Raw genomic sequence first — 14037 nt, forward strand, 5'->3', positions numbered from 1 at the left:
TACCTGTCTCTTTAGGTGTGTCACCTAATCACCGTAGAGTTTGTTGGCCAATTTCTCTCCAAATTTGACAGATCTGTAGGAAATGCAAGGAAATGAAATGCACCCCATGAAGATCTGCAGACAGGTGTGGGAAAAAAACTAGCACCCTGCAGTGTGAGCAGGCTCCTGTTGGACACCAGGGAGCCCAGGTGGGAGAAAGCCTTTCTGAATGTCCCACCTGCAGGAAAGACTTCATTTGGGGATTGTGTCCTACTTACCATCAAGAAATCTTACGGAGTTTCATGGTTGTAAATGTGGCTTTGTTAGCTCTACTGCTCACAGAGGGACTTCTATCATTATTTCTGGCTCTGCTCCTCACCAAGTGGGAGTCTGGCATGGAGCAAAGTCACTTCACCTCTTGGAGCCTCCAGTTCTTTGTATATCTAGGCTGGTCAGGGATGGACTGACTTTTGTGTTATGCCTGTGCAGCACCTAACAGATATGCCCTTTAGTCTAGCCTCTGCTTTGACAACGAACTACAAGTGTGGCTTCAGCTCAGCCAGATGACATCCTGGAGAGCACGAAGCATCCCATGTGCTTCAGCACATCCAGCGACTATGCCACCAAACGTGAAGTGCGGTAGACGAAGTGGCGAACAATCCCTGTGACTCAGCTTCCTCAGCTGCAAAATTAGTATAATATTTTGAACGTGCAGCCTATGAGTCAGGGAGTGTCTGTGTCCCCTAGCTCAGGCTATTACAGGGCTGTCCCCCGTATCCCCAGGGGGGTGTGACAGCGATTCCTGCTAATGAAGTGGCTTGCACAAAAGGCACCCTTGGAAGGGCAGAGCAGAGTCTCTACTTAGTTTGTACAGTCCCTGTTCAACCAAAACACCCTCTGGAGTCATCAGGACTCTCAGCAGGATGAAACAGGGCTGGTATCTTCTGATTTGAACCCTCTTAGTCCTGCTAGTCTTTTCTTTTGGAGACTGACCCCAGCCTCTCTGAAGGGCTGCCCTGAATTTCCCCAGGCTGACGAGAGATAAGAGGACCGTGTAGGGGCAGGTGGGGTGGAGGAAGGGGATTTCACTTAAAAGCCTGACAAAGGGTTTCCTGCTTAGGGAAAACCATGCAGGATTATAACAACTTGCAGAGGCCTTGCTCCAGCCAGTCCTGACAGCACTGAAATGAGAGAGACCATACAGCAGAGGCCAGACCACTAGGAAACAGAAAAAGTAGAGTGCAAGACCGCTGCTTATTAGGCCTTGTTAAGGATAGAGAAGAGCTCTGCTCAGGGAAGCTGCCTTTATTAAAGGCATTTTGAACTGGAGACTTGGACATAGACTTGGGTGTCTACAAAAGACACAGTGCACCTTCCTGGTTCTGCCCTTGACCTCCTGGGTGACCTTCGGGAGAGTCACATCTTCACCCCGTGCCTCAGTTTCCTTCAGTGTGAAATAAGGAGAGCGTCATCCCCTCCTCTCTAAATTGATTGAGATTCATGGGTGAATAATGCAGCATAAGAGTTCACTGGAGTGTTATTAAAACAGTGGCCGCAGTAAGGTCTCTCTTTAGCCAACATAGCAAAAGAGCAGAGGTGCATTAGCAATTAAGTTATCAAACTGAGATTAGATTAGGGTTCAGCTTCTAACTCTGCTGTATGTTTCCTTGGTGGTGGCACATCATCTAGAGACTGTTTTAAAAAGAGGCACTTCACAGGGCTTAGAAATAGCCCAGGTACCTAACTCCTATGGAAATCACTTCAGGAACAAGTTCCCAGTGTGACACTGGACAAGCCACCCAACATCCTTCTAAATTTTTTGGGGTGACCTCAAGCCAAATCCACAATGGGTGCAGTCTTGGAACAAGACCTGACTCTCACTCTAGTCCTGTAGGTATAAGGACTATAAGACTAGAAGAGCACAGGAGATAATCCAGTCCAATCTCTGTTGATGGCCCAGTTATTCCTAGTTGGAGTCTACAACATAGGGTTGGCCAGAGTATATCTTTATATCTAGGAGATGTTTTTACCTTTCAATATAGGGTGTGTATATATACCTATGTGCATATACCTTCCCTTGGATATTCATGGTGATGTTCTCTGAGTATAGACACACTCTTTGTAGCTGCCTGAGCAACATAACCAAAGGATTAAACCTGCATCTGAACCAAGGGGTAAAGGTTCTGGCTCAGCTGCAGGCCTTGACAGCCGAGAAGGTTACTGCCTCCTGAACCTGGCCGACAACAGGACATGCCACACATGAAACTTGTCCTGAATCCACACCTTTATTGTAAAACACATCAGTCTGAAGTCAGCCACCACCATGTCTGCGTGTACGCCTTGCTCTGTTGATGGCAGGGGTCCGAGCAGCCCAGTAAGGAGCAGGTTCATGGTGACCCCATCGAGGACAGGGCAGATAGGGGTCCAGGGCATGCTGCTTCCACATGTGCATCTACTCAGCCCAGGCTAAAGTTGGGGTCCCCTGAGCATGCATGGGCAGGAGCCAAGCTCTGGCCCTAGCACAGTGCTGTATAGACATCCCAGTGTGCTCAAGACCAGCAAGGGAATTTCCAGTACAGTCCTGCACTGTGCAAGACAGCCCTGCTCCAAGGAAAATAATCCTGAGGGTATGTTCATGTGCTGAATCTCCCTCAATTTCAAATGTAGTCTTCATTCTTAATTTGTTTTCATCGTGTCCCAGGCCCCATGTGTAAACCCTAGTAGGACTGGTAATTCACTTAGGGTCTTAGCTGTGCCACAGAATAAAGAAGAGGTGAAAACAGACTGCAAACATCGTTTAGCCTGTCCACAAGTGCAGCATTTTGCTGAGACCAGTTCAGTCTGCAGGTCTAGGTTATGCTGAAATTACACCTGACTGCCTTGCAAAGGGATACTTTATTTGATTAATTATTGTGGCTGTTGTAAAATACTCGGTTGCTGGTGGAGGTTGGTGCACAAAAGAAAACTGCTCTCTTTGGGAGGCTGTGCAAAGTGGTCTGTGGCGAGCTGGGATCAGATGCCGCTATGATGCATTGTTCTGCTCCAGCTACATGAAAGCGCGGGGAGGGCGAAAAAGTCAGGTCTTTTGTTCAGCTTCTCTACCTGCCAGGCTTTTTGGAAGGATTGAATTCAGGGCAAATCTATTGAACTTCCTGCTGGAGGCTTGAAAAATTGACGCCTGTTTCCTGACTACTCTCGGATGAACAGAGGCTACCTATGGATTCTTTGACTTTCTAAAGGAGGTTGATTGCTGTGGTTTCTTGCCCTAATGTAGCCTGTAGTCATACAGGTGAGGTGTCTCTCTCACTGGTACTGCTACAAAGACCCTTCAAGTGGTTGCTTGTGCAAATCCATCCTACAGCGCCCACTAAGTGGTCCTTTGACATATTCTCCACTGCATAGGGGGCACAGGGATGGGAGAGAGGAGGGGACATCCGAATGAAACCAGTCCCCTCGGATTTTCTCTGGAGTCAGTTGAGAGAAATAACTGCCCTAAACAGACTTCTTCAACAGATTAAGTGAATTGGGCCTTGGAAGTACCTGTTTGTCTCCATAGGTATAGAGGTTATCTTGTGTGACTTGACTAAATGCAGTGTCTGCATCTGAACAGATGAATACCATTTTGGGTGTCAGATGGGACTTGGAGCATAAAATAAGACTGAGAACAACAAAATCAACTAAGTGACAACAGTGTCATTGGAGAGGGGAAGGTGTGTACTGATTTGGAGCAGAAAGCCACAGCAGAGCTGCGTACTGATGAACTAGGAGTTGCACGCTTTTGTCTTACATCCATGATCCCCAGAGCAGTCAGCTGGATAAACCCTGGTGACACTGGTATTATCAGCCCTGTTGTGATCTGTGAACGTGGTCAGGAGGAGACAAACAAATGGTCAGGCATTGCTTTGCACCGTTCCTAGGTAGTAAGTGCATCACAGAACGGGACTCCTGGCTTTGGGGAAGCTCTTTCTTTTGTCTTGAGCTCTGTTTAAAATCACATCCTAATACCAGCAGCATTTTTGGATTAGTTTTGTTTCCTTTAATACTGAGACACATACTATGAAGATGCAATGTTAACTCAGAGAGTGTTGCACTCTTACACCCTAAACAAGGCTAAAGATTCTTATGATGTAAGCCTCACTTGGAAGTTGTCTGACTAGTCCTAGTCTCAAATACCAAAGAGTTTGGGTAGCTCTGTTAGGAGAATGGTGACCACCAAACAAGCTCTGAGATCCTGCAGCTGGATTTGAGCCTCCACAGTCACATTGCCCACCTTTCCACCCGGAGCAGGCGTTCGGGTAAGACTGAAAACAGTGCATGCTTTGCGAGGATGAACAGGATGGTACAGCCTGGAGGTGTCATCGCAGGCTGTGATTAATGCTGCAACTCCTGGTGGAGGAAGGAGCAGATGATCACATTCCTTTCACTTGCTGCCTTTTAAAATCCTCGACACTCAGCCTCCGGAGATATCACTACCTCGGCATTTCATGGAGCCTGGATTGTCGGCTGGTGGAAATCAGCATAGTTGCACTGTAGTCAGTTTTCTCTCAGGCATTTCACACTACTGGGGGTCTGGCCAGTGACTTCCTTTGGTTGGGTCAGAAAAAGCAACTGTATTTACCTTTTTAGCTGATCCATATTCAAGCTTACTGATGAGAAGAGCTCAGCACACAGGTTAAGTGCTCAGTTTTCCAGCTGAGGACAGATTTTTAGCAGCTTTCAGTTCTTCCTTGTCTGCTGAAAATCAGGCCCTCAGTCTGGACGCTAAAGTCTTTGTCTGGAAACTCTACCCACTGCACAACCCCTAACACCTCTCTGTCACTTCATGTTGAGCAGATTACACCCTATTTATTGATGGTTTCAGGTGCGAGAATCATTTCTCTGGGTTTCAGTTGCACTTGCAGAATTACAGTCTGCAGTTTGCATGAGCCTTGCACTTTTTTCTTCCTTGAGCTACTTGTATGGAAAAAGCTACTGTGCAGAAACGCAAAGCAGCCATGTAGTTAATGTGTCAAGACTCCTGCCCCTGTCTGTTTTAGTGTAATAGGCCAGCTTGGCACCTGTAGACTTTTCTCCCTTTAGTCATTTGGCTAGCTGATTAGCAGGTTGGCTGTGTTCTCCCATGTAAAGATCTTTCTTTTTTACTTCTGGTAGCTGGAAGTTTCTGGGTCTGGAGATCCCAGACTTGATTTCTGCAGGATGACTGGAACATCTCTTTTTATAAAAAAACCTGCCAGATCTTCCCTGGGAACGGCATCCACCCACCGGAAAGAGAAGCACAGCAGGAGTTCCCTCAAATCTTATTAGTAGCTAATCACGTGGCTCTCATCACTGTAACATTGAACTCTGTGTAAGCGGCTAGAGAAAAAGCTGTAGGTTCCCTAAAACAGTCCTCACAGGCAGACTCTTGTTTAGTTGCGTGGTATTGCATCCATGACTAAAGAGATATGAGGAGCCTTTCTGAGTATCCGGGGCTGCACGAGGGATCTTTACCCCCTCACTATTGCATCTACTTTCACATGTCAGCTTGCAACCCCACTTGAATCTCTCCTCTCTCTTTTCCCCTCAGTTATTCATGCAGGTCAGCCAACAACGGAAGGGGAAATAATTCTCTACACTAAAATGCATCTCTTAACAGTGTTCAAAACAGCTATTCCCCTCTCTCCTGAAATCAGCGTTATTGTGTTCACTGTAAATCTGATGGCCACTCAAGGCCTGATCAAAAAGCTACAGAAAAGGCCTTTCTTGACTTTCAGTGAACTTGGATCAGCATCTTTCCAGTAAAACATACTCTGTGCCACCTCCCAGGGCATGCAGAGTCTGCAAATAGTCTGTGTCATGGATACACTGATCACGTGACATGGTTAATTCTAATGTTTTCTGCAGCTTATTGGTGTTGTGACCTCTTTTGCCTAGGTGACAGTTTCCTCACATTCCTCATGCAACCTGTCAGCATGACCTCAAGCTGATCTGTTCATGCAGAGGTGGCAATTAAGACATAAACAAGAGGACTTTCTCAGAAAGGTGATAGGTAGCTTGCTGGCCAGGTGGTGTTAGCCTTGTACCCATACCTCCATCACGAGACAAGTTTTAACTCATGCTGTTTACTCACTTGCAAAAATGCAGGGAATTCCATCCTATGTGTGGAAAGATCAGCAAATACGCTGGGCCAATTCCTGTTGCCACTGCAGTTAAGGGCAAAACTGTTGCCTTTAACAGAAATGAGTCTTTTCACCCATTAAACAAGATGAGAGAGAAAAAAACAAAAGTCTGAATTTTCCTATCTATGGAATCTGCACTGGAGGAGTTAAAACTGGTTATCTCTTCTTCCTGTGAGTCCCTCTGAGGATGAAGATATCTGTGCCATGGGAGAGGAAGGCATATGTGAATTACCATTATCATGAACATTTCAGTCCAAAGCCCAGGCAGGGGCGATGCTTGTGTTTTAAGCAACACCCCAGTACCTAAAGACTCCTCTAGGAAGACCCGAACCCTAGGCTTTCCTCAGCTGGGGTGGGTTTGAACCCATATTACACACTCTTCAGCAGGTCCTGGACAGGCGGCCTTCACATAGCTTTGAGTGTGCGCTTGAGTGGATGGGAGGACTGACCTTCTCTGCAGAAAGCAAGATGGGAGGCTAAAGCCCAAGGAGAAAGGGATGTCCCCGACAGTACTGGATGACAGGAGATTAGAAGCACCTAAGGTTCATCCAAGATGGGCTCAAAAACCGTGACAGGTGGTCTGAAGCTTTTCCTGTGAGAGTCTGAGCGTTTAGTTCATTGAAAATCTTTCAGTAAGGTCAAAGGCATTTGTCTCCGAGGATGTAGGTCTGACCTTTTTATTCACCATTTCTTAAATGAACAGCAAGATACACTGCAAAATCTTTAATCCTTCTCAAATCCCTTGCTGGAGGGCAAAAGGTGAAAGTAGTAATGTGCAGAGAGCATCGATGTGTTAAATCTCTTTGTTGAGCTAATGTGGTACATTATATTTCTGCCAGTAAAGTGAAGTAGATCTAAGGCAGTGAATGAACAGTCATTTCTCTTTGTCATTGCGTGCTACTAAGCGCCTAGGGTGTTTTCCAAAAGACAGGCTTTACACCAAGGTGGGTGAGCAGGGGACAGGCTGCCACTGAATGTCAATGCACATCCCCCTTAAATTAGTTATTTGCTTTTTCACTGCATTTGCAGACAGGTAAATCATGTGGGACATAGCGCTTCAGGAGAAAGGAACAGAATTTGTGCTTAGGATGAAATATCTGAATTTCTTCTAACCAGTGCTTAATTAGCATGTGCTCTGGAAGATTAGTGCAGCAAACCGATCCCCCAAGCAGTATGGCTGGTCATGTGGTTGGAAACCAGTCCTGGCATGCTAACAGGGCGCACAGAAATGACAGTTAAACAGATTAGAATAACAACCCCCTTCTTTGCAACTGCATGGCAATAGCTTTGTCCAGGTGCCTCAGGGTTTCTCCTGTTCTCTGCTGGGTTCCCCTTGCTCTTGTATCTGGGACCTCTTCAGAACGAGCAAGAAAGCCATGGGGGAGATCACTATGGTGGAGGCCACCTACTGAAGCACTCCTTGGCCTCTGGAGGCCACTGTTTGCAGTCACAGATCAGTGAGCAGTTAGCATGCCGTTCCAAGTCACACATCTGTGTCTCTAGATCTAGTTTAAAAGGGCTTTTAGCCCATTCAGTCTCACCCCATTGCTTCCCTTCAGCTGTGCCATCTCAGTTCAGATGATGCTCAGCTTGTGATGCTCAGAAGTCTGCAAAATGAACCAGGTTTGCAAGAAATAGGCTTCCCAGAAGGATGTCTTGGTGCTCTTGTTTTATGTGTGAGTGATTTGGGAGAGGTGCTTGATGCTTTTTGTTTAGCCTAGATCATTTCACATGTCACAAGCTGCTGCACAGCCTCACGTAGGAGACAAGGGTGGGAGTGAATGGTTGGTGGGTGAGCGTAGGGACTTCAGAAACCAGCTCTGTCACCCAAGAAGCATGAAACACTGCCCATGTGCTGGGGAAGGATATCCATCACCCAGCCTGGGGAGGCAGAGCAGGACCTGAGTCTCGTTAGGGCCAGAACGAACCACCCAGCACCATCCTGCCGGTGTGCCCCAGTCCTGCCCTGCTCACCTGTTGCAGTCCCTCACTCCCAGGTGTAGAGGGATGCTGAGATACTTCCAAATCTAATGTTTGCACACTTTGCAACTGGAATTGCTAACATTGCTAGCAAATGTTTTGTGTAGCTTCTGTCACTTCTCAGTGAACATCTGCTTGCCATCTCCTCTGCCTTCCTGCCACATTGCAGTGCACCAGGCCACTTGCACACCAGTATTACACTTGACTGCCCGGTTACATCCCAAAGGAGATGTACATCTGCTGGGTCTTGCGTGTTCAGGGCTGGGTGGTCCATAACAAATCTCCCACTTCTCTGCCGGCTGTGGGACTGAGGATCGAGGACTGTAGGGTTCAGATGGCCAGTTTGTTTCATCTGGGCTTCCGTGAATCAGTGGGCAGCTGATCTCCCTGGTGCTCAGACAATCCCAATCCTTCTTACTGATCCCTGTGGGAAGAACAAGGAGGACAGTCAGCTGCATTACCTGCCCTTCCCCATTCGGGATTTCCCTGCCGAGCAAGCTGTGGGGAAAGCAGGCTGCTGGTTGTATATGGCATCCCTTGCAACAGCGTCGCAAGGGGACTGATAGAGCACTGAACAAGAGCAAGCCCGAGGGCTTCGGCTGAAGGCTAGATCAAGGGGTAGGAAAAAAGCAACAGGTTCTCGGTACCAAAGTCCTGTTTAAAGCAAACTGCATTTGGTGTCTAAATACTGCTTGAAACCCGGCACATCACCTAGTCAGCATCACCACCAGTCATGCTAAGCAGGACCCCTGTGCACGGCGTAACCTGAATGCCAGGGGAGCTGCAGGGGCAGAGCTTTGTTCCAGCGGCAGAAGGATGAAAGGCCAAAGGAGTGGTTCTGAGACCTGAACCTCTGGCTGTAGCCCAGCCTGTGCAAAGAGGTTCCCTACACATGGCTTTTGCAACACAGAGCCCCAGTGGGGCAAGACAGGCCATTTGGCTGATTAACATGGAAAGCAATAATGAGTGGAATACTTAGGAGCCCAACTGCTAGGTAAGATTTCTGTTTTATGGAGAGGGAAACTGAGGCAAGGAGCTACAAGATGATTTGTCCATAGCAGATGTCCCTCAGCCAAGGAACTCGGACATCTAATCTGCTACGCTACCCCATGTTCAACACTACCCCTGCAATCATCACATAACAGATCTGGGACAGACCTCCAGACAACACTCCACCTAGCATCTGCCCTGAGCCAAGACAGGATTTCACTAACTATTCCCAGTGGACATGACTCCTCAGCATCCCTAGGCAGTCTGTCTCAGGGTCCGCTACTGGTAGCGTTAGGAGGTTATTTTCAACCCATGTGAAAATGGGGAATGGGAATAATTTAATATGCTACAGAGAAGATTTGTACTGACAGTTAGGAACCACCTAACATCCTTTCAGATATTAGAGGCAGAATGATTTTCCACCAGTCATCTGTCTTTCAGAGAAAACAAACTTAATTCCTTAAATGTGGTTGGTGGCCAAAAGTTGTCTAATCTGCTTAGTGTGTCTTTCCTGAAGAACAGTGATGCCTTCTCTGCTCTTAGGACACCAGTACCTTTTCCAGGAAAAGAAAAGATGGGCAATGCAAAGGGATCATGTAACTGGTTTCATCAGCTGGATGGTTTCTGTAATGTGATGAAGGCATTACAGGATAGGTCTTCAAGGCACTTAGATGGCAAACTACTACCACTTTCAGTGGCATAGGTTTATGCCTTCAAATATGTGCCTAGTAAGAAGTAGAGGTGGTGCAGGCAGCATGGCAAGGAAAAGCAGAATGACCTGAAATGCTGCTGTGTCTTTGCAATCTATTTTCATGCCATGTGTAGGGATGAATCCTTCCTTGCTTGCTCCAGGTTCAGGAATGCATGAGGGTTTGTAGGGTTGCATATTGTAAGTCTGGTGGCCACACTAAAATCTCTCTTTGGATGAGGAAGGCTTTGCTTGTATGCCAGCCCGCAGAACGGGTGAAAGCTGTTGGACTGAAAGATGCTCTGCAAGGGCAGCTGATCCACAGGGGCTCCTTTGCCCTTGGAGCTTCAGCTGTCAGGACAAACTGTAAGCTCAAGTATGGAGAACCCGTGCCTTGCCTTTTTGGAAGGAAATTGGAACGGGCAGCACTGGTGCATGGCAGGCAGAAGAGGGGAAGAAACCCAGCTCCAAAGGGCGTCTTATGGTTCTGTCTTGCCTCCTCCCCTCCCTACCATGCCGCAGCTCTTTCCAAGGCAAGCACAGCCCTGCTGTGGCCAGGCCCCACGCCTAGGGCAGCAAAGCTCAGCACCCTGCTCACCTCTGAGATGCCTTGAGCTTGGCTTTGGTGAGAAACCAAACAGATTTCATGACTTAGTTTCCCCAAATAAGTGTCTCGACTCTGACTAGGAGGGGAAAGGGTTTCAGATGGCTTTCACCTGACAGACATATCAACATCACTAACGCGGTGCGGTTTTAGGTACCCTGGGCTCGCACCCAGAGAGACAGCTTTTCTGCCCTACACAACCTTGCTTGGAGGTAGCATGGAGCTGGACCTGGCTATTGCTCCTTCCCCAGATCTGAGCTCTGGTAGCTCATATGGGAACATCTGTGTTTCCCACAGCAGCTGGGAAGCTATAGAAAATTCAACCAGTGGTCTCAGTGCCAAAGATGTAGCTAAATCCTAGATTACTGACTGGGGTGAGAGCAGTGCCTGCGGAGCAGGGGATCACTTTCCATGCCCTGAGGAAAGTGTGTTGGGATGCTGACACAGGAGATAGATAAACACTGCCCTTTTTGTAAGACTGTCTGTCCTCTGTTGTGTCTCCTTGGGATGTCTCACCTAGAGGTGGCTGAGGGAGGTGGAAAGACGTTACCATCTTCCCCATCCCCCCAAGAAATGTTGCCTTGTGAGGGGTGAAAGCACAAAAAGAAAAAAAATTCTGGCTGAAACCTGAAGCAAAATATTTAATTATTTTGTGCATGACTGGCCTGGACTGGTTTGTCATCAGGAAGAGAAATGTCTTGCATCCTGCAAGATCATCTTTCTTTATCCTTCGCATCTCCAGGGTCTCATGGGAGATGTAGTTCTCAGAGTGCGGGTCTTTTTCTTTTAAGCCATGCTTTTTTTTTTTTTTTTTAAGCCATGAGAGTGGCTTTACATTTAATATAATGTAAAATGTTCTGCATCATAAATTTAACAATTACTGATGGCCAAGTGGTCACACATGTAAGGATGACTTCGAGATTAAGAGCTACAGAAATTCAGTTCTTTTTGAAAGTATTTTTTCTCTTACAAACCAATCCCACTTAATGTTGGAAGCACCATGAAGTGACACCACGCACCAGCAAGCACAAACCCATGAGCAGCATGGGACTTTCCCATGTAAAATACAGCTGCAAATCTCACAAAGGTGCATTAACACAACGGGCAGGATCAGAGTGGAGAGATACTCAGTCTAACCCTGGCATTAGTTGTGCTTTGGCCTTGTCAGCCCCAAGGATATTTTCTCATGACTGCAGCATGCAACATAGATATACCCTATGTCTGAGCATCACTCCTTCTGAATTGCTTTGAATTTTGCAGTAAAACATATAGGCACTTGTCTGCACCACTGATTCCAATGGGACCTTCCATCAGCTTTAAGAAATGCCCTATCAGGCCTATAATCATATACAAGAGTCTTTTTTATACCATTTCAAGGTATATTTCTAGATAAACACACAAATTATTTTTTTTATCATCAAATATTATTTTTATAAGGAAGACAGATACTTTGAGAGGAAGAAAGTATTTTCCATTTCAAAATGTGAAAGGGTTGGTCTTTTCCTTCCCCTCCTGAAAGCAGTTTTGATAGAAAGATTATCAATCCATGCAATCTTGTGAACAGTAAGGACAGGGCTGCCCTTCTTCATGTGCATTAGCTTGTACCATGGGATCTGGTGACACAGGTAATAAATCAGCACCAGTCTCTTTGATAGATTAATCTTTGGATAATTTTATAAGGCTCAGTTTACAAAATATTACTTGGAAAAGCAACTTCCAGTTCCTGTCTAATTCATCACTGTGCAGTTATTAATCTGGATGTACTAGAGGATTATCTCTCACTGTCTGGAATTAATATTATGAAAGCGTTGGGAGTTACATCTGTTACTTAAGTGCGCCTAGCTTTCCTCCACACCTAGGGATTGGATCTGTCCCATTAGGGTCAGGACAGTCCTTGAGCTGGGGTCTGAGAGTCATGACATGGGTCCATTAATTGCCAACTTCTTTTTTGTTTTAGGTCTATTCCTGGTGATTGCTGATGTGTTTATATAGGAACCATGGTCATTCTACGACAGGCAAGTTAAGCACTCTTCTCTTTTGTGTTTCTAATTTTACCATGTCACCTCAATGACTAATAAAAGTCTTCTTTTGGGGGAAGGGTCAAGACAGGCTATTTTTATCCTATTCTGTTTCTCTAAAAGGACTGTTAAAGGGTACAGAGATACTCATTAGCCTTAATCCTTGACTGGCTTAGAGGAAATCATTGCTCTGTGTGTGCAGTCCAGATTAACCATGTGCAACGTTCATTTTCTCTTCTGGGATGGCCCAGGAGCTGTACATGAGTCCTGGATATGCAGAAGAATAAAACAGCTTTTTTCCTGCCTGAAGGATGACCTAGTCTAGAACTGATTTTTGATTTCCAGTAACAGTGCTGCTTTGGCTGTTTAAGATCAAGCTATTTTGACTATTTAAAAAAAATAGAGAAGTTAAGTCATATGGAGGGTTTGGAGTATTCATTTAGGGCTTGATCTTGCAGTGTTTTCCCTGGTTTGGGACATAACATTGCTCTTTCCCTCTCTGCCTCTGAGTCACCTCCTTGCCACATCTAACTTGGGGAGGGCTGATAGTGCTTCCACACGTCCTGGGCTGGGGGTGCAGGCTGGGACTCAAATACGTCTGGACTGTCAGGCATGGAGGTGGTGAAAGGAATCTATCCAACAGTTTTGATTCAGCTCTGAGTCTGACTTGGCAAATCCGCTTTTGGCTGCAACCGGGCAGAATGCGTTGGATCTCTGAAGCCACATGGAGGAACTTTATCCCAGTGTAAAGAAGAGCTGAGCATAGCTCTGGGCAAGGAAGGAGTGCCCACAAGCTCATGGAGCAACTGAGATGCTTTTTACAGCACTGCACTGACCTATCAGGAATCTGTGGCCCAACGAAAACAGACTGCCCTTCGCTAGGCTAGATAAGGAAATCCTTCCAAAACTGAGAGGCACTGGCACCGTGTCACAGACTCTGAGAGATGGAGTTTGTGATGCAAGGGAAAATGGATGTGGAAATTAAAACAAAGTAAGTTCAGATGCTGATTTGAAAGTTAAGAATAGCAGCTGGGGCTCTAAGAAATACCCTCTAATAATTCTGGCTACAATAGTTTAGGATGTTGTCGCTCTAGGCTGCCTGTAATGTCTCCCTGCTGCAGGTTACCCCTCAATGGTTCAGACGCTAGTTCATAGTCTGCTGTATTGGTCCAAATTTGCCCTCAGAGCTTTAAGCAAATAGACTCTCTTCCTAGTTGTCCTAAAACCAGGTGTCTTGTCCAGGCACACAGGCAGGGTGTTTCTGAAGTCGTTTCCTTCCCACCTGTCTTAGGATAGGATGAATCTCCTTTATGGAGATGTCTCTTTGCCTTGTCTACAGAGAAGTGTGGAAGACTAAATTAGATGCTTGGCATTTGGGCAGACCCAACCATGAACTGAGACCTGAGGTACAGGCACACAATTACTTTCTTCTGCCACCTCTGCTATTACGGCAGTAGCTTACAGCAGAGGGGACAAGCAGATGGCTGAAGGCAGTAATAGCTCCAGTAGGTCATCAAGGCACTTTATGCCATCCAGTTCTTCTGCATTAGGCATTAATTAGCTAGTCCCAAGCATCTAGCCTGGGATTTGGCTCCTTATTAAAACCTCAGGATGTGGTTT

The 14037-nt window shown here is 46.4% G+C and overlaps 1 long non-coding RNA gene across 1 annotated transcript in view; it reads left to right on the plus strand.

Annotated features, from left to right (window-relative positions):
- LOC136991102 (uncharacterized) overlaps nucleotides 1–14037 on the plus strand; it is a 29449-nt gene that overhangs the window by 6059 nt on the left and 9353 nt on the right. Inside the window, exon 2 of the long non-coding RNA XR_010883131.1 lies at nucleotides 12357–12414. This is a non-coding gene — a long non-coding RNA (uncharacterized lncRNA). The remainder of the gene's footprint in view (nucleotides 1–12356; nucleotides 12415–14037) is intronic.

This window comes from Apteryx mantelli, chromosome 1 (genome assembly GCF_036417845.1).
Source record: "Apteryx mantelli isolate bAptMan1 chromosome 1, bAptMan1.hap1, whole genome shotgun sequence".
In the NCBI taxonomy this organism is placed as follows: Eukaryota; Metazoa; Chordata; class Aves; order Apterygiformes; family Apterygidae; genus Apteryx; species Apteryx mantelli.